Source organism: Solanum lycopersicum, chromosome 3 (assembly GCF_036512215.1).
Source record: "Solanum lycopersicum chromosome 3, SLM_r2.1".
NCBI classification, from domain to species: domain Eukaryota; kingdom Viridiplantae; phylum Streptophyta; class Magnoliopsida; order Solanales; family Solanaceae; genus Solanum; species Solanum lycopersicum.
Window position 1 is genome coordinate 21141313 of NC_090802.1, and position 6748 is coordinate 21148060.

The following is a 6748-nucleotide window of genomic DNA, read 5'->3' on the forward strand; positions in this document are numbered from 1 at the left end:
ATGAAAAATAAAGAGCTACAAAGTTGAAAGTCACATTCATGGTCGAAAAGAGTCAAAGAGAAAAAAGGTAAAAAGTATGATGTCAAAAATAGGGCAAAAAGAGGCAAAACGCCTTATGTAATGTGAAGGAGGGCAGAAAGTCATAGAGCAATACCCAAATGTACCACACCTGACCCTGAGCCTATGTTACAAGATAATAAAGTCATAAAGTGATATGCTGAATAGTTAAGAGAGTCTAAGCAGTGAGAATAAGGGCAAGCATATGGTATTGAGCACTAAGTTTACTTGAAATTACTTCTGATCATGAGTGTAGAATGAATTTGTGTAATCCAAATCATATTCATCGTGTGAAAAAGGGATTTCGTTTAAAGTAAGGGCATTAGTGGAATCATTGCAGAGTTGGTACCTTGGTGGTAGTGAAACAGTGTATGTTGTGGGTCAATTGGTCGATCTGTGTCATATCTTGATCCGCATGAATTAGTTTGTTGAGTATGAAAGAAAAGATGTACAATTGAAAATGGATTCGGGATAGAAATCCATATGATTGCTTGTGCTTCAATGTTTGCTTATATACAAGTGTCATTTTAAAGTCTTAGTGTGTCACTTGAGGACAAACAATGAATTTAAGTTGAGAGTGTTGATATAACATGGGTTTACGATATTTTTGATACATTTTACTTAAGATTTGTATATATCTAGTTCCATTTTTTGTTGGTATTAATATGTTTTTATCTTGTTTGCATGAAATAAGTTTGGACGTGGGAGTTAGGAGAGAGTTGAAAAAATATTGCAGAAAAAGCCACCTACAGACTGTAGGTCCATTCACGATCCATTGATGAAGGGAATATATTGATGGGCAAGGTTTAAAGATAAAACTAGATAATTCTTGACTAAGTGTGGAACCACGACCATGATCGACAAACCGTAGTTTGGCGTACGAACCCTACTTAGGTTCGTCAACTAATTTAGAGAAGTTGTTCCAGTGCCTGATTTTAAGAAACTAAGTACGAGACCACGGAGGAAGATCAACAGACGTGAATCCAGTCATGGTTCGTGCTGGTGAAGCCGTTCTTTGTGAGTGAAAGATGGATATTAAGCTTCTAAAAATTTTCCAAAGTTCGAAACCACGGAAAGGACCTAGGACCATAGGTCAGACCACGGTCTCTAGTTTAGTATCGTTAATGACAATCGTGTACAGAAACTTGATTTCCTTATTTGGTTTCCTTTTTAGTTATAACTTATTTTTCTATACACAGGAAATGTAAACGTCGTTTTCAAGGTTAGACATAATTATTCTAGTTCTAGTTTTTGTCTTAGAAGATTAACTTGCAACTTTAGTAATTCTTGATTTCTTAAGTTCGTTATGAAGATTATTGCTTTAAATTTCAATTAGAGATTTCGGCTTTCTTCTATTCATTACGTAATTTCATGATTTCTTCATCTAAAAATATAAATTGTGTTCTTGCTATTATGGGTAAGTAAATCCACAACTAGGGTTGTGAGAACCATAAGCAAATACAACAAATTATGAATGGTAACTAAGTAATTCTTGAATAGTGTTATTGCATGCATTGATAATTCTTTCATTTAGAAGTCTTTTAAGCGGTTGCAAACGTTAAAACTTTCTCTTTGCTACTTTCCGGACTAAGGAGGTAGTTAACGAGAAAAGAATTATAAACATAGATTTAGTATGATACTATCTGATAGTCTAATGTTGATTGGTCCACGGGTGAAAACTAGGTCATACATTGATGTAATGTCTAATATGAAGTAAAGGTAAGGTTAGGAAATTATACACACGTAACTGGACCATGGTGCGGGGTGAAATTCTCAAGTTGTCGGACCAAGAATTAGAGTTACATAACTTATCATTTTGCATGTAATACACTAAGAAGGTAATTGTATTGCTAGCATTACCGCTTTATGAGCTTATTGGGAACACATACACCCTAGTTAATTTCTCTAATAGATAATAAATAATGTTTGAACTTTTCTCACTTGTTCTCTACACAATAATCAATTCAATATCACATAACCCCCCCCCCCCCATTTTTTTACTTACTTGTTTTTGGAATTACTTAACTAAACAGAAATAATCGGCATTTAAATTTAAGTCTAGATCATATTCCTCGTGGGATTGATCCCTACCTACAAGTTGGGTTCTTTACTTAAAAAAATCTCTTATTCTTCTTTTATAGAGGTGTAATTTGAGTGTATGAAGCACAACACATATTGAGGAAGACAAGAGTGAGTTAGCAAAGGATATGCACAGACTTGCATTACTAGAAGTTCAATTGATGGATTCCAATGAAGAACAAGTGGTAGTGATGAATGGGACTGAATCATCATAACTGTCAGAAGTGAAAGAGAAATAAGACCAAGATCTATTTTGCTTGAAATGAAGGTAAATGTTCATAAGCAAAAGTATTAACTTTTGAACAAGGGGAAGATGGACTTTTGAGATATCAAGGTAGATTGTGTGTACCAATGGTGGATAGACTCCAAGAGAGGGTCATGGAGAAAGCTCATAGATCCAGATATCCCATTCATTCGGGTTCCTCAAATATGTATCACAATTTGAGAGAAGCTACTAGTGGAGTAGTATGAAGAAGGGCATTACAGAACTTGTTGCTAAATGCATGAATTTCCAACAAATTAAAGTGGAACATCAATAACCCGGTGGTTTGGCTCAGGATGTAGAATTTCCGGAATGGAAGTCGAATATGATTAATATGGATTTCATCACAATTTTCCAAGGTCTCACAAGTAGTATGATTCTATTTGTGATTGTTGATAGAATGACAAAATCATCCCACTTTTAATAAGTAGATATTACCTATTCAGCAGAGCATTATGCCAGGTTATGTATTCCAGAGATGGTTAGACTTCGTGGAGTTATGTCTCCATTATTTCGTATAGAGGTGCGCAATTTACTGCGATTTTTTGGAAGTCATTCCAAAAAGGATTGGGTTCAAAGGTGAACTTAAGTACTGCCTTTCATCCTCAGACAGATGGGCAAGCAGAACGTACTATTCAGGCCTTAGAGGATATGTTGAAGGATTGCATGACTGATTACAATGGTAATTGATATGATCAACTACCTCTCATTGAGTTTGCTATCAACAATAGTTGTCACTCTAGTATCCAAATGGATCCTTATGAAGCTCTTTATGAGAGAAGACATTGATATCCTATTGGATGGTTTGAAGTTGGTGAAGATGGGCTGATAGGACCATATTTAGTTCATGAAGCTATGGAGAAGGTGAAAGTGATTTAAGAGAGGTTGAAAATGACACAGACTCGTTAGAATTCCTATAATGATGTTAGTACAACGGAGTTAGAATTTTAAGTATATGATCGGGTGTATTTAAAGGTTTCACCCGTGAAGGGTGTTATGAGATTTAGCAAAAAGGGGAAGATTATTCCCCTATATATTGTTCGTTATAGAGTATCTAAGAGGTTGATAAGGTAGCTTATTAGTTAGGTCACATCTCCATGTTGAAAAAGTGATTGCGCAATCCTTCAATGATCATACCAACAAAAGATATTGGGATCAAATATAGATTTCTTATGAAGAGATTCCGGTTCAGATTTTGGATCGCCAATTCAAAAGTTGTGTACTAAGGAAGTAGCATCAGTCAAAGTTCTTTGGAGCAATCAGTTCGTTAAATAAGCTATTAGGTAAGTTGAGGAACATATGAAGTAGAAATATCCATATCTCTTCGAATTTGGAGAAATTTCAGAACAAGGTGCAAATTTATTCGATGTGAGAAATTTTTATATTGTTTTTTCTTATTAGTATTTTTTAATTTATAAGTAGCATTGTTGTATTTGCATTGCTTGTTCGGTGTTTGAGTTGAATGTTAGATGTTACATCCTCAGCCTAGTAAGAGAAATCTCATTTGAGGAAGAATAATTCCAAGGGATAGATATTGTAACATCTCTCTAACTGAAAGAACAAGGAGTGAGTTATAAATTGGAAATAGTCATAAATAAAAATTTAAAAAATTTGTTAAGTATGTTAAGTTTAGTTTTGGTCAGCTTAAAACTACCATAACTCCTAGGTCTAAATAAGTTACGTGTGTTTCTATATATCGTAGGAAAGATCTCGGAATAATCTTTCCAACTCTGCCAAGTTTGCACCTTCCAAGTTCGTATGAGTGAATTATGTTCATTGAAAGTTGGATTTTTCAAATAAGAAAAGTCCAACCCATATTTTGGAAGGGTATTATGGTTTTTTCCATACCCTATTATTTTATTTTATTTTTTAGTTAATTATGGTAAAATCAGAATTGGATCAGTTTAGTCTATTTGAAATTCATGCTAGGGTTTGGAGAAAATAAAAAAGAGAAGAAAGGAGAAGAATAGCTCAAGATTCGCCAAGATCGTGCGATTTGGCTGTGGATTCCGCCAAGGATTCAATCCTACAATGTATGTGATACTTTCAAAGCATTGGGTTCTTTCACCACGTGCCAAACATGTTTAGTTCAACAAAATTCGCTCTAAAAAGGTTGAAAGTTTGATGTTCATGATATGTATTCATGAAATTGATGTCGTTCTTGAATTGGGTTGAATTGAGAAGTTATGTCTAGTATTAGAGTTGTTTTGAGGTTCTTGGTAACATTTGTTGTGTATCTGAATCTAAAGAGAATTTGGGAAAATAGTCGAGTTTAGGCCAATTGAAACTGGGAAACTAAGAAAGAAAAAGTCAGGTGAATCTGGGCGGTGGGTCCACGTCATGGACCAACTTTCAGGCAGTGATTTCTTGATATTTCTGATATTTAGCTATTTAAAACCACTCCTAAACACCATGAGATCTCTCATATAATAAATCACAATCCTTTAATCCATAATTCAATTCAAGGAAAGTTAAGAGTTAGGTCTAGAATTTAAGAATCTAGTCAAGAGGAGTTCATAAAGTTTTCAAAAGTCATTCACAAACGTTTTAACTTTGTTGTAAGACTTAAATTTTAAGTAAATAAAATGGTGAAAAGTTGAGTTCATTTCTTCAAATATTATAGGGGAACTAAGTTTTCACAAAATTTAGAATGTTTTCACATTTGAACTAGAAAGGAAACATCGATTTCAAAAAGAGTTTTTAAGCTAAGTTTTGAGTAATTATATCAAACCCAAGAAAGAGTTTTGTTTTTACAGACATATGAGCTAAGTATATTTTGTGAGAAGTATTGAACACCGATATTGGAACACGAGTTCAAGAGAATTCAAGTCTCCATAAACCATGTAGCCGTCATTGGTAGTGAAGGATCATACTTTTTAAATAACACCTTAAGTGCTTGTTAGCATAAACTAGTGGATACACTTAGTTATGGCATCTTATATGACGGCAAAGTATTGGACAGTTCTGTCAAGACGATGTGTCACCACTTAGGATCATAGTGGTGGTTTTCGGTTAGAGAAACTCCCATAGAAACTATATTACTTTATTATATGAGTATCGTTAAGTTTGTTAGCACATTTTTTAACGAACTAAGTTGATTTCTACTGTTTATAAAGACTTTTATATATTGCATGTGTTTTGACTACTTTATATTAAGTTGAGTTATCTATAAGTTGAGTAAAGCCAAGGTAAGTGTTTCTGTAACAACCCTAAAAATGAATAGAATAAATACTTAGGGTGATTTATTTATTATTTAAAAATCTAAAATTTTAAGGGAAAAATGGTCCTTTCACGTATAATTAATTAAATCAGATTTTTAGTATTAAGGAGAGTCCTAAATTGACTATGTCATTATCTAAGCCTAAACAACTTCACACGTTTTACTCTCTAACGTCTATCAAATTCTCACGTTCAAACTCAATTGTTTTCTCTCTGCCAATTAATGTGAAGAACAGAAAATATAACAAAGGTTCTTCACACTTGAAGACTCATGAAAAAAATCTAAGAAAGCAAGCTAATTAAAAACGTTAAGACAAGGGAGATTTCCATCGAGTTGGTGCTGAAACTTTAGGTGAGTTGGACGTGGTTTTCTTCCCTCTTGGTCCCTTTCCCAAGAGACCTGTTAAGGTTCATATTATTCATTCGAAACTAGGATTGTTTTCACTTTTCATGTTCCCTGTCACTAGCTCCCAATGATCTTAGGTTTGTATGTTTGCGGGTAGAATTTAAGGACACTGTGTGTGTGGTGACGATCTCGTTTCGAGTATGTGTTCATGATTATGTGCTTATGTTTTTGTGTCTTTCAAAAATATGAATGTAGACATGAACGTATGTTTTCTAGGTTGTTACTATGACTTTTGAGTATCCATTTTAGCATGCTAATAACATGGAATCACTTGGTTTTATGTGTAAGTAGATGTTCCATTACATGATATTCACATAGTTGAAATACTATCAACTCTAGCTAAAACAAATCACCAAATCATTCCCCTAACTTGTCTTAAGAACCCTAACGAATGTCTAAGAAACAATGCTAAAATGACTCGTAAAATGATGCATAAAAACATGGAATAAATTTCCAAAATCAGGAGATAAGATGTAGATAAATTCTAGAAAATTTGAACGTCAAAAAAATGAAAACAAATAGGTGAGGTCTGCAGGGATCGAACCCAAGACCTCACGAAAGCATACCTTAGCATATAAATTAAAAAAGGGGTGTGCCAGGCGGGGCTCGAACAAGGGTTGTGGTTCGGTGAAGTTCGCAAGACGAGAAAATAATAAAATGTTGTTGTGGGTTTTCGATCCCACAACACCAAAGTGTGTGTGTGTGTGTCTATATATATATATATA